The 25416-nt window shown below is 48.1% G+C and overlaps 1 protein-coding gene across 2 annotated transcripts in view; it reads left to right on the forward strand.

The window, feature by feature from the left end:
• The window catches only part of TOX2 (TOX high mobility group box family member 2), a 152877-nt gene that overhangs the window by 64816 nt on the left and 62645 nt on the right, over window positions 1–25416 (forward strand). The window lies entirely within an intron of this gene.

Genomic DNA, 25416 nt, shown 5'->3' on the forward strand with positions numbered 1-25416 from the left:
ACTCTTCTATTTAAATGGGGGTTCCAGATGTTTTTTATTGTTTGCTAAACCTGTGGTAACCTGAACGAGTACATTAAACAGCAGGAGCGTGGTTTCACAATCCCACTTCAGAGGCTGCTAAATCACCGACCCCAAGATGCCTGCGCAGCACTCGCTGGATATCGCTCAGCCCTTGGGATCCTTGGGGACAAAGAAAAATCATACACGCTAATTACTGAAACCGTCACACTGTAATAGGTGGGCCTGGTGGCTTGAGGTTTTTTCCCCCATTTTTCTCTTAAACTGGTTGCACTGGGCATCTGCAGCTCTTGGCAGCAGACACAGCTTCATGTTGAGCCCAGCTCAGGCGCAGGGGCTGGGACGTCCAGCACTAGCGGTGGGAAATCTTAGCTTCACATTGCGTGTTTTGGGGCACACTTGCTTATTTACTCCAGTTTAGCGCTACGCAGTGATCCCTCCCAGCACCAGCACGCTTGTGATGGCCTGGGGTGAGACTGTCGCGATGACATCCCCTGGACCTGCAGCAGCACTTCCAGCCCCTCTGTGCTTCGAGGTGGATGGATGGGAAACGCTGGGAGAGCAAGAAATTCATCTGTGTATGTGGCCTCATTTCAGCTGGAAAACTTCTAGGGGTCCACAGATGGAAGAAGGTCAATAGTCTTTGTTATAGGAAATTCTGATTTTTCTTTCAAAATACCTAGAAGGAGTTAGGCGGAAAGGAGAATGCAGTTTATCACCTCTCCCCCTGCCTTGGTTTAATCCCAGGGGGGTTTAAATGGCTCCTGCCTGTCAGTGCAATGCTTTACACTTTCTGCCCAGAGATCCAGCAACTGCTTAAGCTCTTCAGTCATCCTTTCCCATCACACAGATAAGATTATTCTCATTTTACAACTGGAGCTAGAGAGACAGTGCGGTTAGGGCACCTCCTGTGCTGAGCAGTCCTTGGAGAGCATCACAATCCTGCAGCACCCTGACATCAGCCTTATCTCAGCCCCTTGTACAGTTTTTGATCCTAAGGAGCTTCTGCGGTATCTCATAGCAAGAGCATGGTAAAGTCAGGACCAGGGTCTGCTTCCTTCTCCTTCATCACTCCCTACCCTGCAGAGCTGCTAACTTGGGAGGGGAAGAAGAATAAAAGAAACCCAACCCTCCCAAAAAAACCCAAACAAGACACCATCAAAACCATCTGAAGGCCAGCTGATCTGCTCCCTCCCTTCATCTTGCTGGATGCGATTGCCTATGTGCTATCGGCTGCGTTTCTCGTCAGCTCAGAAAGGGTTCATCTCAGCTGAGAAGGAAATGCAGAAATACGGGAGCCTAAAACATAATGAGAACGCTGACAGATCCAGACTCACGACGGCACAGCCTGCTGGGGGAAAATAATTCCTCTTGTTCTATCAAATAGGAGGGACATTTGACCCCAGAAGTGAGTCAAATGTGAAATGTAATTCAACCCCCAACAGGGGCCAGAGTATAAATGCAACTTGACATCCGATCAAACCATCACGGACATTTGACCCCCGAGATGAGTGAGGTATCTGTTGTGTCTCATGAAGTCAGCAGAGCATCATTCCTCACCCCTGTCAATTTTCTCTCTTTCTTTGCCCCCCCTCCCCACACAAAGACAAGGAATTAAGTAATGCAGAAATCCCAAACAATGGACAGCTTACCAACCATGCGAGGTACTCTGAAAGATGAGTGAAAATGCAGTGGTGCTGTTAAAAGAAATAAACTGCAAAATCAGTAAGAGAAGGCATTTATTAAGGCCTTTGTGATAGGGAGAAAATAACCCCAGGAAAGGGAAAGGTTGGGAAATTCTTCATGTAGCTGGATAGGAATGAGGTTGGTTTTGTTTGGCATCAAGACTTTTGCGCTTGCAGGAAAAGTCCACAGGTGCTTTATAAGCATGAATTAACTACGCCCGGGAATACCCTGCAATAAGGTATCGTTATCCCATGTTACGGGTAAGCAAACGCAGGAAATGCCCTGCCAGGGAGCTGGGGGTGATGCGGTGTTCGGGCAGGGTGTGGAAACAGCCAGGCCCTGGCATGGGGTTGGGAACAGTTGTCCCTCAGCTTGCTGGGAGCCGGAATGCGACTGTCCCGGTCCATGGAGGGACATTATGGAAAGCCTTAGAGGGGTGTGTTTGCCTCATGTCTCCTCTCCATCGCACGCCTCTGGCTGCTGGCAGGACAATGGGCAGCCTCGAAGGAGGAAAGAGCTGATTACTTACCACTGGGCATTTTTGATCCTGCCTAATCCCAGGAGCTTTCAGTGCACGGCTTATTCCAGCTGAGCAACATGCCTGTTTCTATACCAACAAGTTAATTTGTGTGACTCCTTGTGCAAATGCTGTTATACACCAGTCTAGTTTATTCAGGCCGGGGAGATACATCTGCATAAGCAACTCTCTGCTTTTGTATCTGAGAGCACGGATAGGACCCCACTGCTTCAACTGTGAGTGCTGAAAATGCGATGGTTAAATTGACAGGACGTTACTTGCACAGTATTTCCTTCTCCTAATGCTATTGTAAGAGGCTCTTGCTGGCACACTCACGCTGCCCATCTATGTATCAAAACCATCAGATCTTGGCTGCTAGGAACCACACGTGTCCTGTGGAAATGGGGGGGGGGGGGGGGGGGGGGGGGGCTGCAGGTTTGCGCAGCAGCATTGAAAAAGCATGATTTGACCCAACCCTGGTGAGACCCCTGATGTCGGTGACCCTGGAGAGCAGCCAAGAGGGCTTTGGTTTGGGCTGCGTGCATTAGGGCAAGACTGGGTAACTCCTGGATGGAGCTGCTCAGATTTATACTGCTGAGAAGGTAGATCCGTGGGCACAGACGTGCTTGTGCGTGGCAGCACGTGCCTAAAATAGGGGGTGGGGTTTTCTCTCGCTGTGTGTGTTGGCAGGAGCTCGGTTGAGTGCAGGGGTTATAGTGATGCACTAAGGGAAATGGAGTTGAGAGAGGTTGATTGTATTTGTCACGTGCACACACACATATACAGCATCTGTCTTCAAATGAGTCCCTGTATAAATGTGAGTGTGGAGTTATACCTGTCTGCCCCTTTCTGCATGCATGAAATCCATCTGAGTATGTAACCATGTGCTTGGATGTGTATAAATCAACATTTATCTACTGTGTCTATTGCCCTTTATCTGTTTATCTCCATACATCTTCAAGCTTGGGTTTGTATTAGCCATAATAGATACAGTAAGTCGCTGATCTCGTGGGTCAAATGGTCAGGGCTCTTTGATCAGCCGTCAGGATACATTACCACCAGGGCCTCCGGTGGGGCTTGAATTACAACTTACATTTGACTCATTTCTGGGGTCAAAACGTCCCTCTTATTTGATCGAATGACAGAAATTGTATAATTTGTATATATCCCTGAGCCATATGTGCTCTGAGTGCCACTCTAATGTGTTTTATAAAGGCACAGCTGTCTTGGTGACTTATTTAAAATGGGATTTTGAAGTAGTGTTCTTGCCATTTAATGTCCTCATTCAGGGTTACACAAGGTTTATCAAATAATAAATAACATTTAGAACATTCATTTTAGCATAACAATGGGTTTGCTAGTTATAAGGAACTGGGTGGTGCAATAACGCTGTGTTTGGTAAATAAGCAATAATGTAGAAAGCAAGCAATAGCATAATTAGGAATTAATGACAGTACAGGAAGCTACAGATACCTTCCTCGTGTTCTGCTAGTGCTCCAGACTAGACAGAGCTCATCTTGGCAGCCTCTGCTATAAAATATGTCTTCAAACCTTGTCATCATACTGGCAGACGCGTTGTCCTCCCACCTCCTGGGCCGCCCACCAATCTTGACTGAATTGCAGCAAAATGTCAACAAGCTGATAAAATAAACCTGGGTCTGGGGCAGATCCATTCAGGGCGAGTGCTGGGGGGGGTCCCTTCCCCACTGGGGGCTGCGGGGCCAGAGCGCAGTGACTGCACAGGCACGAAGTGGCTATGGAGCCCCAGGCAGCGTGAGGACAATTAGGTGCCGCTAATGAAGACACAGGTCATTCTCCCCTAGTTCTTGTGCCTTCCTCCCTGGTAGGAGGCTGAAAAACAGGACGGATGTGGGCTTTCCCCGACACGGTTTTCCCTCCATCAGTTGCTTTAGAAGAGGTGCTCTGTCACTAGCAGTGAAGTGACAGTGTGCAGTTGCTCAAGCATGATGTATTCTCATGTTGGTTGGTCCCTGACCTACAAGGATGTGTGAAAGTGAAGGAGTTTCCAGCAGTTTGTTTGTCCCTGAAGCTCGTAAGGCGCAGCAGGTTGCTTGTGGTCGCCACAGCCACTGTCTCAGACCTGGGTTTCCTCCAGAAGAAAGGCTGGAAGAAACGAGGAGACCATGCACATGGCTGAGCAATGCCTTAGGGCGATCCTTCTCGAGTCTTGTTGTAGAAAAGACTGTACAGCAGAGTCGTGGAGGAGAAGTTAGAGCCCACCATGAGGCTATTCTTGGTGCAATTTCCACTCAACTTCTCTAATGAACTTTTGTGTTTCTAAGGAGTCTTGTCAGTCTTCACATATGAAGAACATTCTGTTTGTTTTAACTTTGAGGAGACATGTCTCAGGGTCTTCATAATCTTTTGATTTTGGCTATTGACTGGCTTGCTCACAGGAACAGATGATGGTCAGGGGATGGTCAGCTAGAGAAAATCACTGATATAAGTGGAAGGGTTTAAAAGAGAAGATACCCTTTCCCCCAGGGGTGGAGAGCTCTGGTGCTCCTGACGTTCCAGCAGTGTTGTGCTCCTTGGGCTTGACTCTCTTGCCCCTGCACAGCATCCTGGTCTCTTCAAATCTGCAAATAGGCTGTATTTTTGAAGTCTAAAGTCAACGACAACAGGGGCAGAGTATACCTTAAAGTAAAAAAGTGATGACTCCCTAATCCCTTTACAATGATATATTGCAAATATTGCTGGAACATACATACAGAAGGCCCCTGGTAAAGAGAAGTGAATGCTTTATACTGACTCGGGCTTGAAAGAGAGGATTAAGCAGAGTTTGCAGTGCAGTGGGAGCTGGGAGTGCTTGCTGCAGCAGGTACCTATGCTAAGACACAGATTTTGCTCTTTCCCTGCTGTTCTTTGAGTAATACTGTACAATTTCATATGTTGTGCTAGAGAATAAAAAATAGAGGGAAGACATTGGTAGATATTGAATGCCTTTCTCAGCAGACAATTCAGGAAGAATCTCATGTTCTATTTTAGAATGAACAATAGAGTGTTATATGTCATTTATTATAATCAGCAGCTAATGGAAACCCATCCAGGAGGGGTTGTGGAGGTGAGCACAACTACAGCTGATGATCCAGGCTCGTGAATTTTGCATGAATTCCTATGTGACAGTGACATTTTTGAAAGGTGCGGTCAGAAAGTGATTCCTCTAACTTAGTTGTACCAAGAGAAGCTTCTATTGCTGGTGTAGGGTCGGCTGTAGTGCTTAAATAAAACAATAATAAAAAAATCCCTTGGTATTACGAGCAGAACGAGCATAATTTTCAACCCTTGGTCTCAAAGGACTCCTAAGTTGTTAACAATAGGGTGTTTGAAAAACAGCCACCAAGCATCAGGGAGTGAAAAGCTAATGTAACTGAGCAGTTCCTAGACCAAAATGAATAGTCTCTGTTGCTATTACATTTACTCTGGGGGAAAAAATGAAATAGCATCTCATACAGTTGAAGATACCTGAAAGGTGACACAGCACCTTGAAGGGACAGGAAACTTTGAGGTTGTCGCAGTGGTTGACTTTTGTGCGTAGACATACATTTTGTCAAAGAACTGAGGTTCCTAAATAGATTTGGGTTTAGGAGGAAAGGCAGGAGGGAGAAGGAGGTCCTTGGGTGCATCAGAGCATGGTCGGAAGGCAGAGGAATAGCACACGCTGTGGCTGGCAGCCTGAGGGCTAGGCACAGCATCTGCCCCTCCTCCGAGGTCTTCCAAGGGGACCTCAGCCAGCTGTGCCCTTAGGTCAGTCCGAGAAGCGATCTTTCCTTCTCTTTCCTAAGTCTTTCCCAGGTTTTCTGTGATCTGAATCAGCTCAGAGATTGTTTTTGCCCCAATGTTAAAGAGCATCTGTATTAAGCAGCATGCCTGATCCTAGCCCTCAGTCTGTAAGGAGTGATCAAAATGTGCATGAGCATCTTCAAACAGAGCTCTGATGTCTTTTGCGGTGAAGAAGTCCATAAGCAGCATAACATTTGAAAAAAAGAATAAAAACCCAATCAATGCAGGAGAGTCGTCCAGAGCTGGAGGCAACACAGCTCCAGTCCACGGTCCTGCTGCCTGGGGGCCGGGGAGGTGGTGGGTACCCAGGGCTGACAGAGCAAGGGGAGCAGCAGGATGATGTCTATCCCACTGAGGAGCAGCATTTGCTGCTGCTGCTCCTTGAGTTGAAGTTTTACACATAGAAAATATTGGTGCCAAGAGGAGTTCTGACAGGGTCGGACATGGGTGTTTCTTGGCGCCAGAGTGCCATAACGCCCAGCAGCGGGGCTGAGATTCCAGAAATGCTCACTGTGTGCTGCAGGGTGAAGGAGATGGAGTAAGTGGGACTGCTTCAGAGCGCCGCGGGGCACAGCTCAGGTCCCGTCAGACTGAATAAAACTCAAGAGGATCTGCTGCTGTGTGTGGTGACTCCTGTGGCGTGAGGACGTGTGGGCTGGCAGTCCAGCAGTGCTGATGAGCTCGTAAAGCCAACAGCTCATAAAATAGCAGCAAAATATAGAGGAAGGCGGTGTGCAGTATCCTTTAGCCAACAAAGTGTCACTTTATCAAAGCTTACCCACTGTGCTCAATGCCACTGTAAAGGGACTGCACGTGGTGTATGCAGAGCTGCCGCCTTTGATGGTCAGCATGGCCCGGGGCAAGGTGCAGACCTCCATGGGGGAACCTGGGGCACCTCCGGAGGGAGCAGGTCACCTTCAAAGCATAGGTATCATAATAATATGGTGTTTATGTGTGCTTTAAACCCCCTGATGGTGCTCCTCTGGTCAGCTACCGCTGCTCATGGGAGAGTGCTGGCTTGTCCTTGAGTGGTGGCTGTCACTTCAGACAAAGGCAGTCCCAGAGCTTTTATGCACAAGCTGTTTCTGCCTTCAGATCCTCCAGCTCCTCGCACTGTGCTAATTCCTCACCGCTTGTCTCCCGAATTACCCGCTGTGACACGGTGTGATTGGGAGCCAGGTCTTTACATGCTAACGATTGATGGTGGGCTCTGATAATGTGATAACATCGCTGTCGGTTGGCTGTGATGAGCAAGATTTTCTACTGTGTCCTGTTGGGGGATTTGGTTTTGGCTCCTGCAAAGGTTGGTTTGCTTCTGTAATGGACCTCTGGGGAGTGGCTTCGGAAAATTGTGTTTATTTGTGGAAATGTAGCACCGTGGGCTGCAGGAGTACGAAGAAAAGCCCCAGCCTGTTGCTCTTGGGATTTCCTTTCCCAAATGATTGATTACTTCTTCTCTTCTCATCAGAGCCCCAGCCCGAGCCGGTGTTTGGGTCTGCCATCACAACAGCGTGATTAACTGGGGAGCTGCTTGCTTCCAGCAGGAAAGAATTATTTTCCACTTCAGAGTTTGGATGAAGGCCTGTGCAGAAAAGAAGACACCTCCATAGCTTCAGGTGGCTGCAGAATGAGCCCTTCACTCGTGCGGGGTTGGGCTCTGCTCTAGCCCCACGGTGGCCTGACCCACGCAGCAGAGCATCTCTGGAGGATGATGAGGGTTATGTGCTGCCATCCAGCTCCTCATGCTCAGAGTCAGGCATTCATTCCAGCCTCTACTCGCTCCTGCGGTTGGGCAGAGCTGTGGACCCAAACTGGTGTCCAGCTGTGCTCTGGCAGCTTGCCCGCACGCGTGAAGTGGTACCCAACCCCCCGCTGCTCCAGCTAAAGGGGGTGGGACCTCATGGGGAGCCAGCCCCTGAGAACGGGCTGGCTTGGCACCTGCACACGGTAGGTCGGTTGTGGTAGCTCTTACGCTTCTTATGCTCTTCTGCTGCGGGATTTGTTCAGCAGACCCCCGGGCATCCCCCTTCCCGACGGCTGCGTGGCTCAGAGCGGGTGCAGCCAGCAGGTACCGGGGCAGGGGAGCGTGGGTGCTGCGGGTGGCCCGGGCAGGGGAGCGCGTCCGGCAGCTTGGTGCACCATGGGTGCCTGGGAGGGGGAGTGCGCGCGATGCAGGTGCAGGGAGGAGGCGAGCGTGCGTTGTGCGTACCGCGGGTGGGGAGCGTGGGTGCCGCCAGTCCTGTGCGGTTCTGCTCCTTTGGGGAAGGCTCACATCTTTCCCTGTGTGGTGATGCACCAGGCCAGGCTGCTCAGAGCTATGATGGGAACCAAAAATCAGAGACAGTCAGGGGTGCACTAGTCTTTCGCGGGGGGGTGTGCTCTGGCGCTGGACCCAGCTGAAGGACCGCTATTACAGCAGTCGTAGCGCCTGCCAGCGGGGTGGAAGGTGGCCAAGCTGACCCACAGCTCTGCATTCGGCCCGTGCAACCATCACCCGTATAGTGGTTCTGCCAAGGACCATGCTGGGTCTCGCTCGTTGGTGACGCTGCTTTCATGGTCAGCAACCTCTGGGCAAGCCTGAATGAAATTTGCCTCAAACTAGGACATCCACCAGCAGCCATCAAAAGTGTCTGAGCTGATGCTGTATAGCTCAGGTCTATACATCTGTGTACACTGTAAAGGGCAAAATATGACTTGGCTTTCATTACTTTAATTAAAACATGAATGAAGAGTGTGAGTTTCATATTAAATTGTATTTTCCTGGCTGCTGTGTGAAGGAGCTAACTGATCTGATTACCATGAAGATTACAAACTATCAAAGTGAAAAAGAGCTTTTTGCAAGTATTTCATATTAAACCTTCAAACATAACACTTTAAGAATAATTATAGTTGTATTACTGGAAAATGATTCATGAATTCTGAATAAATATAAGACCCTTAAAGGGAAATGTTCCAAGACCACAGTTTTCGTTCCAATCTGATGAAATTTAGTATCATTTTGCAGCTGTAGAATAAAATGAAAAAAAATATGTACATAGACTGTATTGAGTATATGTCAGACTAAACTAATGAGATTTTTTTCATCAACTCTAAGCACGCACACAGACAAATGGAATAGCCATTCTCATTTTCTGTAATAGAAAGCACTGAAAGAGAAGGCAGAAAGGATCTTACTGCTCACAAGTCTTTATTCTACCCTTGATTGTTAAATAATATATTTTAAGTTCTCATATCTCGCACGCAGAATGTTTGAACTGACGTTAATGGGTATATAAGAGAAAAGAGTGAGCTTAAAAAAAAAAAGTGAGGAAGGGCTAGGATTGGGGATTTTATTAATATTCCCAGTGGGCTGTAATAAAGATACTTTTCACACAATACAGTGAATGTTTACAGCAGACAATTTAGTTTCCTTCCAACAATTATGAGAGAAATTGAATCTCAGGAAATGTTAGTTTTCTCTAAAATTAGACATAACAATAAAGATACCCCTGAAAGTTTATTAAGGGGGGAAGAAAAAAAAAAAGTCATCAGTCTCTGGAAGACAATTTAGCAAATTTATTTTAAGAATTCCAGATGACTTCTAAACAAAACCAGACTCCTACGTGGCGCTGAGGGCTCGTGCTCTCCACACTGTGCTCAAAGCTGGGGGCTGCTTTTCTCACGAGGAACCCTTTTTTCCCAGGCCTCAGCAATTCCTAATGCATTTGGGAAGCAAATACCCAAAAGGTGCTTGTTTCCCCCACAGACCCAGCTGGAGGAGGATGCCCGTCACTTCTGCAAGCGGATGGGGCATGAGGGTAGTAGCAGGTCACACTCCTCTGCGTGCAGGTCAGGGTGCTGCATGCCTGCGAGCCCACACCGGCATCAAAGGGAAGATACGTGGTCCTCACCTGCCCGCCCCTCATCCCAGGGCAGGTTTCCCTGCACCGAACACATGAAAGGGAAACATAATTATTTACATCGAAACTAGCAAACCTGTAGGAGCCCCATTTCATAAAGTCAGCAGGATGTTTGCTTACCCAAGTGTTAGAAAGGTGAAAGCTGTGTATTTTTGCATGAAGATTTGCATGCCTTCTTGCAGGTGCAGTTAACGTTGATGCTTGTGCGAGTGTGATGCTTCCTCCACCTCCCTGCACAAGCGCAGCGCTCTGTGTGCAGTTGTGCGTGGGTTTGCATGCACAAAGGACTAGTTAGCAAAACACCATGAGCTCAGTCCTTTAAGTTTTTCCCGAGAAAATTGGTCATGAGATGTCAAGAGAGGAGCTGCAAGGAAAGGATGGAAATTATCGGGCACTTGAATGCAGCTTCAGGAATGAATTTCTCATGCTCACGCAGAGATGCTGGGATCAAAAAGGGAAAGCCACTCTGTTAAAATGCAGAAAACTCTGAAGCTCTTTGAGCAACTCATGCTATGGCACTCAATTTTTGAAACATTGCGTTTTGAACATCCCCTGTAATTCTTCTGCTTGCCCTGGTTTCCAGAGTCCTGCATCAAGGATGTCTCTGCAAAATGCGTATTAGAGGCACCTACTCTCTTCTACTTGCGTGTTTTTTTCTTTTGTCCGTGCGATCCTTAGTTGTTGACTTCTGCCTCACTTTGTTCCAGTCTGGAAAGAGATTCCTGTTATTTGATATTTGTTATTTGGTGAAAGCTGACGCAGCTTAGCTGGCAGCCAGGCTTCTCTAGTAATCTTCCTTTAAAGGATCTGTCCCATTTTGATCATATTAGGGGCTAACTGGGGTGATTTTTGCTCACACCGAGTAGGACTCTTGAGGTACCAGTATAGCAATAGAAGCACTCAGCTCTGCATCATCACAGATTTGTGGAGATACTTGTATGGGCTTAGGTTTGTGTGGCAATATTTGCGTGGGCTTGGGTTTGAAAGATGGCAGCTGAAGTCCTTGAGTACACCGGGCAAATGTGGTTTTTTTACCATGGGGTCGATGTTTTGGCTTTGTTACCTGCAGCCCTGTTGTGCTCAGAACCTCCCCCGCCTCTCCATTAGCATCTCTCTCATTTTTGCTCTTCCACCTCTGCCCATTTTCCTTGGATCAATTCAGGTTCTACCTGGCATGTTGTAAACTAGTAAAAATAATAGAAAAAGCTCTCCGGTGGCTTAACAAATATAATGTTTCAGTTGTTTTGGCCTGCAGATAGGGGCTGGTTTTCTTTGGATGCAGCTGCTAGCGGAGTGCCTCCCGCCTCATGCCTCGAGTGTTGGGTTGGGTCCCTCATGGTTATGCGATGAAGGTTGTGCTGCTGTTGATGTGAGCCCTCTTGCAGCTTCATCACCTCTGCAAAGCCCTTTCCCGTGTCAACAAATGCTGTCCATTGCCTCTAGAACTGCCAGTGCCTACAACAGTCCTCTCTCACCGCCAGTGTTGGAGGTGACCACTGCCACAGGTGTCCCGGCTGTCCTAGATGGAGGGTTGTCGTTACTACAGGAAAACGTTGCTATTTTGATTGCTACTTTGATGGTTTCCCTTTTTGCCTTCCTCCTGAAAGAACGGTACCTGCTCTAACTATTCATTTTGTCCAGGTTGCTTAGTGCTTTAGAAGTTATTTGATGAGTATCTGTGATTTAGGACATAAATGAGCCCCTCACAGCAACGTGTGTGTTCCTGCCTTTTTTTAGATACCATATATAAGCTTGTTTTTATTAAAGAAAAAAACTGTTAAAATTGTTAAAGATAAAATCTGGGATTTTTTTCCCAAAATTCACATATTGGAGGCTTAAGGCTGAGATTTTCACACCTACGCTGGGGATTTGGATGCTTGGCCATGCAGCGTGTTACAGTTCTCGCAGTTTTGTCATGCGTCTCTTGGTGCTTTGTGCTTCCCCTAACAGCCCGGCACCTTTGTGCTCTCATGACATGACAGCTTCTGCTCTGGATAAATGAGTAAATGAATAAAATTCTTGCACTCATGGTTGTGGAGGAAGACTTGTAATTGCAGCACTCAGAAGCTCAGTAAATGCAGAGGAGGTAGAGAGAGATCCCGGGTGATTATCTTGACATCTCATGGACTGGGAGGACTGGCACAACGATAAGTTTTGCATATTTAGGGTCTGCAAGGAGTAAGGCATCCCGATCTTATAATTAATCTTTAATATCTTCTTTGACCAACCAAAACCAGGTCATGCTTAGCTGCAGACAGGCATTGCCTGCCCTGGCTTTGGAGACAGCGCCCGCCCAAACCCAGTCACTGAGATTCAAATCAGGTAGATGCTCTTGCCGTCTCATCTCAGGGCTTACTTTGGCAAAGCTGACTCAGGGGTGTCTGGCTTTGGCACTTCTCCCGCATGCTGGAGCCAGATTCTGGGGCTGAGGGTCTTTGGGATAACGTGGGAGGCTGATTTATTGTGCTGGTGATTTCAGCTAATTTCCTTTTCCCATTTCGGCAACTTCCTGGCAGTCTGAAATGTTTTGCAGTGGATGGATGGAGAAAGGATTTCAAGCTCCTCTTGGGGATAAAGAGGAGAGAGGGGAGGGAAGAAGGTGGCATATTACAAAGCATTGGTATGTTCTTAATTTTAATAAAATTTTTTAAAAAAGGTAAGCAGCACCTTAGCTGTTAAGGCGACAGGCGCTTAAGAAGCACTGAATAAATACATAAAACATATTTGCTGAAGGCATTTGTCATTGGAAGTTTAAACATTAAACATGCCTGCTTCGCCTGATACCATAATAAAGCAGAGATGTTCAAAGAGCCATTAGTGGTGCTCTGACTACGGCTTTACATCTTCACTATATCTACCAAGGAAGCTGCATTATATCAGCAATGCCTCAGTGAGTTTTGCCCCCAGAAGGGAAAGTAAGTGAATTCTGGGAGGGATTTCAATGTGTCTTAGACTTTTTTGCCGTGCATTTCCCCTTTCATATTGATTGATGTGGATGTTTTGGTATTGTTCCCTTGTAAAGTGCTGGGGCAGGTCCACAGGCGGCAGCAGCTTTGCCATTGTCCCTGGTATCCCCAGGCTTAATAAAAGCTGGCTCGGGGCCTGATGAGACAAATAAACAGGTTTGTGTATTTAGTTTTTTAAATTACAGGATAAGGAGTAACACAGATACTCAGTCCATTAAGAAATAACTAGGTGGGTGATTCACTACCATTTGTGTAAATGGCACTAACTCTGGTCTGCCTGCACAATTTATTAATACTTCACGGGAGGAAAAAAAAATTATTTTAATCTCATAATGGATGATGAGCTGTGAAATTGCTTCTGCAGCAGCTGGGCACCCTGGGGGAGGTGCTAGATTGCACCATATTATGCAAGCTCTCCCCACATCTCTGCCTTCCTTGTGCTAATCAGACACGTCAAATCTGGGCGATGGGGAGGGGGTGCCACTGCTTCTGTTGGATTTTATTACTTTTTTTTTTTTAAATATAGATCCATAGAATCATAAAAAAGTCCTGAGCTGGAAGGGACCCACAAGGACCATCGAGTCCAACCCCTGTCCCTGCACAGGACACCCCAAATTCACACCGTGTCTCTGAGGGCCTTGGCCAAGGGCTTCTGGAACATCGCCAGGCTGGTGCCGTGATGCCTCCCTGGGGAGCCTGTGCCAGGGCTCCACCACCCTCTGGGGGAAGAGCCTTTCCCTGACACCCAGCCTAACCCTCCCCTGGCCCATCTCCCTGCCGTTCCCTCGGGGCCTGGCGTTGGTCACCAGAGAGCAGAGACCAGCCCTGCCCCTCCTCCTCCCCTCGGGAGGGAGCTGCCGAGCGCCATGAGGCTGCCCTCAGCCTCCTCTGATCCAGGCTGAATAAACCCAGGGGCTTCAGCCGCTCCTTGTACAGTTTCCCCTCTAAACCCTTCCCCAACTTCGTGGCCCTGCATGTAGTTTTCTTGTCAATTTGCTTTGGGGTCCCAAGTCTGACTTTGGAAGCGCGTGGGCTCAAGTCTGAGCGCATTTTTGGGGAGCGATGCTTTGGGCTTCAAAGGTCCTGGCCTGATTCCTGCTGCTGCTGGCCGTGCTGGCCTGGCTCACAACATTAAAACATTAGAAATTTAGCGAATGTACTGGGTCTGACCCAGTTTGTGGTTTCGTCTGGCTGATAGCCTCACTTTGTAGGCAAGAGAATCAAGAGCTGTTACTGTTGAACAGTAGCTTTGCTCTGCCTTCGTAGGCTTGGACCGGGATCATGATGAGTATCGACACTCGGAGAGCTGTGAAGATGCGTTTTCGTGCTAAAGGGACAGCCTGGGGTTAAGTACTTTGGTTGCATGTGGGAAGACAGTGCACACGTATAGTGATGAGAGAAAACCGGGTGTAGTGTAGGAGCACTTAGGAAAAAACTGCAGCTTGCCCCCTTAGGCTCTAGCAAAGGATTTGCAGTGTTGGCTTCTGCCGTGTGCTGGTCGTGCCCTCTCAGCTGTACATGCATGTCTCAGCGCCTTGCCGACCCCAGCGCCGGCGGCTGCAGGTGTGCCCTGGGCTGGGAGGGCCATGCAGGGCTTCGTTTGAAAATTTGACTTTGCTGATGGGAGGAAAAAGAAATAATCACGGCACATCTGGGAGAAAACAGACTTCATTCGAGAGAGGTTGTGTTGTGTTGCGGCTTCGCTGGAGGATCTTGCTGCAGATGCCTACGTAGAGCAGTATTTGCCACGCTACCTGCAGCACAGAGTATGGCTCTGCTGGCCGTGTGCTGGGGGCAAGGACATATCCTTTGAGATAAAACTCTGAAAAACTTGCTACAAAGCATCCATGCAAAGTGTGCCCCAAAGGCTTTTTTAATTCCTTAACCCCACACTTTCAGTTTTGAGCAAAAGGGAAATACTCTCTAAGACGAAAACCGAAAGGGGACAAGTGTGGTACACAATATCGTTTCCTTCCTGCTCTGGGTCCTTCTTGCTCGACTGAAGCCAGGTTGAATTAATTTCTTAGAGTGCTTTTTGCTAATTCTTCCTTGCATGCACTCCATTACTGTTTTCAGGCCACCTTATCTCTTGACCTGCTTACAGTGCATTATACATCATTATATAATGTACCCTCGGCTCAACACAAAACACCAAATCCGTACAGTCCAACAATGAATTTCTGTGAAGTGCACTGATCTTATTATGTGAGTTCAGTATGCCATGAGACAAAAAAGACAATTATGTAAAATCTGTACTTCTCAAATAATTCCCAGAAATGCATGATATTCTTCAGTAGAATATTATCATATTCCTTGTACTTGCTTCCGGGCAAGATACTAGGAAAGGAAAGGAAAGGGGTTGTATCAGTCTAGCCCAGTCAGTCTAATTTTCGATCCCCATCCGCTCCTCTCTCGCTGGATGTACAGTCCCTTCGATATGTTTTAAAAACAGACAAAAATCATTATAAACAATTTTAAGGAGGCTGATTGTGAGGCAGATGACAGAGGGTACACTTTGCTGACGTGGAGTGGAGCTTGCACATCTCCTAGCTTTCCCTGGAGCACTGCCACGTTTGCTTTGAAAAAAATAGGGAAGAATAGCCACAAAAACATATACTGAAATGAAACAGTTCTTGTGACAGTGTGGGTAGGTAGCTAAAACAGGTGAAGCTAGATATCACTATGGGTGATCCAGGAGCAACAATGCATCAAATATGCCTTACAGTCCTGGCCCTGCTTATGAAGGTACAACGAAGAGTTGTCAGGAGCTCAGGTTATCGCCGACATTTGCATAAGCCAATACGGAATGCTTCTGAAAACACTGTCAGCAGACTTTGAGCCTTAATATCCCATCTGCTTGTTTGGAAGTTGAAGGTCTTTGTTACAGGGACGTGGCGTTGCCATATGGAGTTCAGCCTCCAGAGCTGGAGATGGGGGGGGGGGTTGCAAATGTAGCACCTCCACGTGTGCTGTAACGTGAATACCCCAGCATGGGTCAGGACAGCTTGGGGCAGAGGAAGGCGATGCCTGGACATGCTCTGTCTTGTGAAAATGGCATTTCAGAGAAGGAACAACAGCAAATCTTCAAAGCGGTAGATTCGGGCGAATTTTGTAAGGAGCCTGGGGAACTCCCTGCTGCTAGATGTTGATGTCAGGAACATAATAGAGATGCAAGGAGGTGGAAGGACAGTAAAACCAGATGAGGTAGGTGAAAGGGAGGGATGAATTGTTCTGTTCTCTGAGGAGCTTCCATAATTGTTCACTAAGGGTTTTTAGATCTCCAAAATGCTAGCTGGTGTTGGCTAGTTTTTAGGTCAGCATGTTTGACCAGTCAAACTGCTGGCGTGATTGTTTATGTGGGTCTTGAGTTCATGGCAGGATACTACGTGGTCGTGGGTTTCCATTCCTCCCTGCATGTGGTTTTGAGACCTTTTCTCCCCAGGATGTACTTGGTGGCATGGGAAGGTGGACCTGGAGGGACAGTTGTCCCAGCAGGTTCAAGTGGAGCTCTCTTCTGGGACATGCTGTGGCTCTGGACAGAGTCCTTCCCTGCACCCTCTTACAAGGCAATTGCTGCCTTGCTGTGAAAGGAGGAAAGGCTGAGATATCTGAGGTGGATTGCCTTTTTCTTCCTCTTTATTCCTGGGGGTAACTACTTCCAAAACTCATTTTTGTCTGTGTCACTGGGGAATTAGAGGGCCGCCTCTCGCTCTCTTCCTCAGAAGGATAAACGCAGCATTACTAGTCCTTGATATACCATTGCATGCTGCACTGCTGCCTCCATGCATGTATATCTGCCTTTATGGTAACTGTAACCTTTTCTTGAACCAGAGATTTTCCTGAACAAGAGCCCTTTGGGATCTATGTGGGCTTTCCTGGATACATTTTTAATATACACAATAATTTGACTGCAAGCCCATTACCTATCCCTGTTTGTTCTATGGGATAGTCATTTCCATGCCTGCAGAAACCACTAACTCACAGGGCAATCAAAGGAAGAATGACAACCAGGACAAAATTGGTATGTGTTGTGATAAACCAGTCCATCTTCAGCATCATGCACCGTAGCTTTATATATTGCCTGTAAATAATGGCCTCAAAAAGATATTAAATCTTTAGAAAAAAATCAAGCCTAATTGTAACTATATTTTTGTTTTCCATTTTGGTTTATGTACAGTATATGACTTTTGCAGAGACATTTTTATTCCAGGAAAATGACAGGCCAACAAGAAGCCATAATTGCACTGATTTTTAGAAGTGCCTGCATTACTACAGATCTGATGTACTGCAAGACATGAATCAGAAAAATTCTATTAAAAAATCTCTTGAATGGCTGACACAGGAGTATTATCCACAATGATTAATTTGACTTGGTCATTATGAACACAGACAAGTCTGACAAAATTGCATTTCATTCCCCACTGAATTCATAAAATCACTATACACATAATAAGAAGTTATAGTTCTCTGCTATCCACTATTCTTGACAGGATTCCAGTTCTGGATAAGATACTGATTGAAAAAAAAAAGTGGGGGGAGAGAGGGAGTTAGGAGCCTTTTTAAAAGCCTACAATAGGGCTGATTTCTTTTGCTATAAATTGTTCATAGAACTCTATTATTTTTAGGGTTTTTTAGTGAAGTGGTGATGCAGGTCAACCACAGCTTGGACAATATAAAAACTGACTATAATCTCTTATTTACATCAAAAGGGATGCGGCAGAAATGCACGCACTTGCTTCACATCGTGAATCCCAAGAGGCCCTGTTGGGCTGTACCTGAGGGCACGGGGCAGGGACCGGCACCGCTGCTGCCTCTGTTCAGCCCCAGACTGAATCTCGGGGATTCATCGTATCAATAACTGGCAGTCTGTTCTTTATTTCCAACCCACATAAATGAGGTACCAATGGACAGGCTGAGGCCAGAGAGTCCCAAGAATGTTGTTTCTGGCTTCGGTGGCACATAAGGCAAAGAAAAACTTCCCCGGTGAGCGGCAGAACTGAGTGCATGCCTCCTAAAACTTTATCTTGCTGAGTGAACTGAGATTTTCTGTTCCCTCTGAATATTCCTGGCTGATTCCCTTCACAGTCCCCGTCCTGCTGAGCACCACGCCACCACGTCGCAGCCGTCTCTTCGCTGCTGTAGCAGCCGGCCAAGGATATCAAAGATTATTAGGGCAAGCAGGAATGTTTAGGACCCTGGTATCTCCCTTCTGTGCACATGTGGTTCTATGAAACTTGTAGAAAAGAGACTTTTTTTGCGCTGTCAAATTTGGTTGAAACCATCGGGCAGGCTCAGCTTTTGGAAGACCCGTGGCTGTGTTACTGCATGGATGTGTGTCTGTAGGAGGTGGGGTGGGGTTAACTCATGTGAAGTTAGAAGGCCAGATCGAGCTCCATGCGGTCGTAGCGTGCAGGGTCTGCGTCGGAGCAATGCCTGCACGATAAGGGGCAATGGTGAGGAATGGGGGATGCGGAGGTGCGTGCTTGCTCTTTGGGTGAACTGACATTTGTTCGGGATTTAAAAACCCACTACTACAGGTATGGAAGAGGAGCACAGAAGTAGGCAGAGCTCAGCTTTCCCGCAGGTCACCTGCCGCTCTGTTGCGCTCCCAACCTCCCCGGTGTTGCTGCTTGTTACTGAATATTGTGCAGACGCTTCCAATGCACATTTATGTTCATGCAAGAACTCATTTTTCCCTTTTCAACCACATTCCCATAGTCAAAAACCTGAGCATGTGAAAATTAACGTAAAAGGGGCTGGGAACACTTCAAAGACAATTTAGAGATTGTATGTGACTGACTTAATAAATACTTCTTTACAGTATTTATCCAACTCTACCCAAGTAATTCATTGGCCCTGCTATTCACATGCTGGATCTCCATGTGCGAAGATGGGGCAAATCAATTTCCATTCCTAAGACCCAGAGCTGCTGACGCGGAAAATCAGCGCTACTTCACTGCTTGGCAAAGGGCTTTGGGAATCACAGGTGTGAGCAAAGCCCTCCGGCATCCCCCCTGGAGAAGTGGTGCCAAAGGGGTCTGCACCCCTGCCCACAGCCCCCCAGGTCACCCTGCAGCGAGCACTGGGCTGTTTCTATTGCTGGCCCCACAGCATTTCTCTGTAATTTGCAACGTCTGAGTTAATTCCATCTTCTCCTACCACCTGAACTATTGTTTCTGTCCCTGTGGATTCAGTGCAGAGCCACCTCTGCGGCTCACGTGCTGGAGAAACATATCGAAATCCCCTTCTTGCAAATATGATTGTGCCTGTGCTGAGTAACGTGTGTGCTGGGAGAGCCGTTTGGAGGCTTTCAAGGAAATGCAGGGTAGCTTACCTTCATTAAGCTTTGGTTTTCACTCACTCGTTGTGTTTGGACTCTTCTCTGCTTTAAATGGCCCAAGATCTTCTCTCAACCTGGCGTGCTCTGCAGCTTGTGTGAACACTAGCACACAGTGAATCCTTTTGTACGTAGGTAAGAGAAGTAGGAGAAGTCTCTGTATGAAATAGCAATAGTGCTTATCTGGCTTCTGACCTGATCCGATGCATCATCCAGCTTTGGTGCAGCTGAGATTCCCCCTAAACCACCTGGGCTGTTTCTGCAGCCCCTTTCCCAAGCTGTGCTGGTAGAGCTCGTAGGAGAGGAGTGCTCTCCCTGGGGACACAGCCCTTGGGCCCCCGGGTCCTGCTGCCATCCCCGTGTCCAGCATGACCTGGGTGGGACGGGGGGGGCCACCGCTGCTCGTGGGACAGCGTGGGCAGCCCATAATCTCCGTGTCCTCCCTGCTCTTCATGCACACCAGGAGCTTGAGGTGTAGCCCTTGCTCATACCTTTCAACCTCACAAATAGCAATGTTTTCCTCACTTTGCAGACCTGCCAGGCTGGTTTTAGTCTGCTTAGACCCACCTAATCTCTGAAGTGTCTAGAGGGTCACATTCCTACAGCAGTAAGCTCTTGTGTTAGCTGCAGGAATAACCTAGTTAGTAGATGAGGGATGGTACAGAGTCATAGAATCACAGAATCATAGAATATCTCGAGTTGGAAGGGACACATAAGGATCATCAAGTCCGTGGTGTTTTGTGTCATCTGGATGATTAGGGTGGGATGGATCGCAGCGGCCTACGTATTTCTTTGTACCTTACCAAGAATAAATGTTCTCTCTTAGGCTCATATTTACTGTTGAATGTTATTTGACAGAGCAAATATTTACCTGCAATAATAGTGCAAATCTCTATCCTTCTCCCTGAGAATAATATTTCTGTGAATCAATGCTTGGCTGCAACACCTGGATCTGTGTGGATAATCACACGGAACATGACTCAGTGGAGAATTGGGGTCACTGGACATTTGCCGTGCTGCTGAGGAGAAGTTTCCCAGGTCCTTGATCAAGTCATGTCCTCTATGATTAATACCAGCGCTCAGTGAAGAGATGGTGCTGGCCAGCTGCAGAGTGTTTCATAAAGGAGGACAGCACTTTCCTCCCCTCCCAAGAGGGGAAAGGCAGGAGAAAGCTAAAGGCTTGATTTGTAGACGTGCTCAATACTTGTAGCTCCCTCTCGAGTCATCTGCACAGCGAGTTCTCAGTGTCCTTTAAAACACAGCTGTGGTTATGGCTTTGGCTGAATCACAGCTGGTCCCTCAAGAGCTGCCCTGCGTTAAGGCATCAGGACATCCCTTAGTCTCAGAGCAGCTGGACGTGTGGAGCTGCCTGGCCACTGCATGGGGGGGGTGGATGGATCTAACACAGCCCCTCTTCACTGTGTTTGCTGGGAATGCTTCCCTGGGCTCAGGTCCATGGTTAGGCAGGGTGGTTTTGTTAGTGGGTGACTGGCAGGAGCCACCAGGACTTGGCTTTAGTTGCAATTCAAGAGGAGATCCGGTGTAGGAGTGAAAGACAAAGCAGCAGCAATGCTGAGTGTGGTTTTGAGTCCAGTGGCAGAAGATGTGCAGGGTCACAATGCCCATTGCAGAGGTGAGGGACACCCAGGGCGTGTTGATAACCCACAGGTGTGCTCCGTGTTTGCAGCAGAGACAAGCTGCTTGCCATCGACAGACCAGTCCCCAAAGCCACCTCCTTTCTGAGAGCCTTCTCCTGCGCTGGGCTCTGCGTGCTGCAAGGCAGAGTAATATTTGGGCTCAGTATACATGAGCTAGAAGAAGTGGAAATCTGGTCTAATGCTTTGACTAGATCAAAGTGGGAGCTGGGAACAGGCATCTCCATTCCCATCCCATCAGTCTCAGGTGTGCTGATGATCGGATGCAACACATCTCAGGGGTGTTGTAAAAGAGCTGAGTGATGTGGCCTGGCTTTCTCAAAGCAGATAGGAAGGCATTGGGGCTGAAGCTCTCACTACCTGCCCTGCTGCCTCCTCCCAGGGCAGCCACCCAAGCTGCCACACATCCAGCCCGGGTGGCTGCAAGGCAGCTCTGGCTCTGGCACCCCTTGCCTGACCTTCCCCCAGCGCTGCCTGGTGCAGCCGGCTGATAAGAGCAGAAGAAAGGTGGGATTGTTTCTCTCCTGCCCTGGAGCAGCAGCAGAAGCGTGTTCCTTTGTTGTGGGCGTTTGCACTGCATTACAGCAATGGTAGATACTTGCCATGAAAATGCTCAGTGCTATTTCCAGCTTGCTCATCAGCTGGATGCGGATAGTCCCGAGTGAGAGCTCCTCACTTCTCTCCTTGACCCACAGTAATTTTCAGATGCAGCTTAAGGGCATGTTGAGAAGATGTCCACAGCTTGATGAGCTTGCAATTCAGGTGCTTTTCCAGCCATATAAAAGAAGATCTAGTTTTACCGTTGAAATTCAGGCTTCCCATACCTGGGACACAGGAGACAGGCAGTGGGACCAGCTCCTTGCCCTGTAAAGCTCTTGTTCTCCACCCACTCTCAGTTCCATGTCCCTTTAACTGCAACTCTTGCTTCTTCTTCACCCACCGACATGCACCACAGAACCACCTGGGTCCCAGTCGGCACAGCTTTGCTCAGGATGTGCACAGTGCTGTTGCTTGAGCATGCATGCAAGAAGCAGGGACTCATGTCCTCCTTCTTCATCCCCAAATAGCGCTGCTCCCCCTGGGTGGCCAGGGCCATCCTGCAGGACTCTGCTTTGTCACCCTCTGTTCTCGCTCCCTCGTTCTGCCCCCAGGGACTTGCTCCTGCCAGCTCCTTTACCCTTTTCCAGCCCTACCGCTTCCCTGTCCTCCCTCCCACTAGCCTCCGGTGGGTCACCTGCAGATCCTGGGGGTTTGGGTGTCTCCTGTCCATCTCTGTCTCCCTCTCTGGAAAAGCATCAGGGAGTACAGGAAGTCTGGGAGATCGTGGCACATTGTCCCCGTGGTGGGGAGCAGCGTTGGCAGGAGGCCACGCTGGGGTGTCTCCAAGACCCACTAGTGCTCTGGGAGCACAGGTTGTGCCTGCTGGTGCCACTGCAGCTCTGGTAACGGGTCCTTGCTGTGCAAGTCACCCCCTGCTCTTGCCAGGGGTTCGGCAATACTGACTTTCCTCTCAAACGAACGCAAACAGCATGTCCGCAGCCCTGTGCTTGTGAGCTAGGAGGGAGCAGCCAGCAAGGTGGTTGCCTGTTTTGACTCCTCTTGGTCCTGGATGTAGCCTGGGTGTCACCTTGCTGGGAATCAGAGCCTTTCTCCCCGTTACAGACCCTTCCAGACTTCCCCATGCCAAAGTCTGGGCAAGACATGATAAAAGGTTGTTGGAGAAGGTGCGTGGCATGAGCACTGCCAGGTGGATGCATCTCTTCGTGTCGCCACACCACCTCCCCTCCACCCCTCTGTCCTCTGCTCCTGAATCTGCAGGTGGATGGAGATGGTCCAGGGGCCCCCGTTCAAACTTGGATTTCAAGAAGGAAAATTCGTTTTTAAATACGACTTCACTGCTGTTGGAGGTTGGTCGTACCTGCTGCAATGGCATCCTGTGGCATCACTGCGCAAGCGTAGCGCCAGGGCCGCGCTCAGGGCAGTTTGGGCCGTGCCCGGTGCCTGTCCCTGCAGCACAGCCCCTATAGCTGGGGCACAGAGATGCACAGCGGTCTGAGGGCAAGGAGGGAGTCAGAGAAGAGGCACTGTCCCCTCTCTGAGAGGGCTGGGCTCGATCCTCTCGCTCCGTCCTGCTGCAGGCAGAAGCAGGGGTTCTCCAAGCAGCACCCGTCTGCCCTGCGGTGCAAGCCGAGAGAGGGTCTGCAAGAAAAGGCTTCTTGTTTCAGCTGATGTCGGTGTTTTAATTTGAAGAGGAATAATGTGTAATCACAACAACTATCATCTGTTTAGCAGTGGAAAATCCTAGATCTTCCATGGTTTTCTGTGTACCATAATGGGCAGGCTTTTAGCAGACTGAGCTTCTCCGCACTCGTATTTGGAGTCCTGGTGGGATGAATGGGTTCAGACCAGCTCACTAATCTAATTTGTAATGTATCCTTATAACGTATAATTGGCTGTTTAATTTAATTCAAATTAACATAAGAATAGAAAATATAATTTGCAGCGTAGCCCACACGGTGGTAGAAAGGGTGTTGGATGTTACTGGTTTGAGATGACGGCTTTTGTGCACGCGGCGTGAGACCACCCTTCGTGGGGACAGAGACGTCACCTCCAACGTGTCAATAGGCACAGTGTGTGACAGAAAATCACCCCCCTTTCCCACCCTTCCGAGTGTCTATCTGTCTCATCTCCCCTCCTTATCTTTCTAGCGGTCTATTTAAAACATATATAGAATAAACTCGGCCTGCTTTGGAAAATTGTTCTTAGCGATAGGGTGTAAAAGCTGGCAGGCGCCGAGCCTGATTATGTTGATTGGATATTGTCTAATCTGATTTTGATTGTGTACAGCTTTGATTGTAATTTTGATATGTCTGCACAATACTGTAGCTATTCGGAAAGCTTTGTGATTTAAACAGGTCTTTTGTTCCCCCCCCCCTCCCCGCCGCCACTGAACAGAGCAGAGGCAGAAATGTGCAGGGGGGTGAGCAGGGCAACGGGGCTTTTGCGCTCCTTACAAAACCACCTCAAAGCCCTTCGGTGAGCTGCTCTGCAGCGACACAAGGAGCTTGTAGTTTTGAAGAGAGCTTTAGGAAACTTTGAGTGGGTTTTACATAATTTAGTTAAGTACAGCAAAGCCACTTGCTTATATACCTGATACCAAAATAAACCAGTTGGAGGAACAGGTTGGCTGTGCAATGATTTATTTAAATCCCTTTCCATAAAGCATGGAGCGAAATCCTCTTAAATAACTGGGAAAGAATTGGTGTACCTCAAAGTGCGTAGCCTAAACAGAAACCTAACCGCTAGACATATTAAATGGGATCTATCTGTCTGCTGTTGTGTACAACCGCTCAGCCCCCTGCCTTCCCCGTATAATACTGCTGCTAGGCAGAAGCTGGCTGGAGAAAGAGCTGGGCTTGAATTTCCCCCGAACAATAACTGTTGGTACGGAGCTATCTCAGTCAGGGCTCCGTCTTGTATTTCTCGCGTACTCATATTTCCCCACAGCCAGTGGGAATCTCAGGAGAACGTGGAGGTTCGGGTGGGACGTGCAGTACCTGCCCTTTTCTGTCTCTTTCTGCAGCAGGACGCGGGGAGGCGAGAGGTGAGGGTCTCCAGCGTGGCGGAGGATGAGCCGCTTCCAGCCCTGGCTGAGGGGTGAGGCGGGGGTGACCCCCGGCTCTGACACCCCGCGGGGACGCGTCTCCCCCAGGCAGTGCCGGAGCGCTCCCGCTGGGAGCCCTTCCACCCATCCACAGACACCTCCTTGCTCCCCGCCGCCTCTCCCGCTGACTTCTGTATTCTGATTAAATACGGGGTTTATTTTATTTTATTTTATTAGGAGTTTTCCCCCTGCAGTTTGGGGTGATGAAGAGCATGAATCCGAGCGTGAGCTCTGGGGCAATGGATTAATAAAGCCTACAGTGCTTAACTGGCTTTGCACATATCTGGCGTTTTGCTCTTAAATCAAGTATTAAGTCAAAATCCAACCATGAAACTAGGTGATCTGAGAAATTTAGCTTAAAATCCATGTGTATAATACTATGGCGAATCAGAATTTCATATGCTGTAATAATATGTGAAACAGTAGATGTTTAGAATAAGCCACCTCTGCCAGAGACTCATCGTATTCTGCTGTGATAATTAATAATTTTGGATAGATTCACACTTACATTATGACGCGAATATGGTTTTGTCTGAAGTGAAAATGATTGCACAGGTGCTATAACATATTCTTTCTCCATATAAATTGGAATGCTTAGAAGTAAACAAGCCCCCAGAAAACATGGGAAACGCAAGGAGTACCGACATCTCCGCGTGTTCGTGGTCACCTCGAGGGAGCATTGATAGGGAGGTGAGGGAGTGCTTGTCCAAATACAATTTGGATGAGGATATAAGGAAGGACAAATCTCTGTGTGTGGTGGAGTCATACAGGCTTTCTTTAAAGGATTTAAAAAACATGTGATGGCTGTGTTTGCAAATCTCTCTCCCTGGTTGTAGCTCTTGTGCTGGAGTTTGTGAGGAATCAACGGGA

The sequence above is a fragment of the Phalacrocorax carbo genome, chromosome 14 (assembly GCF_963921805.1).
Source record: "Phalacrocorax carbo chromosome 14, bPhaCar2.1, whole genome shotgun sequence".
NCBI lineage: Eukaryota > Metazoa > Chordata > Aves > Suliformes > Phalacrocoracidae > Phalacrocorax > Phalacrocorax carbo.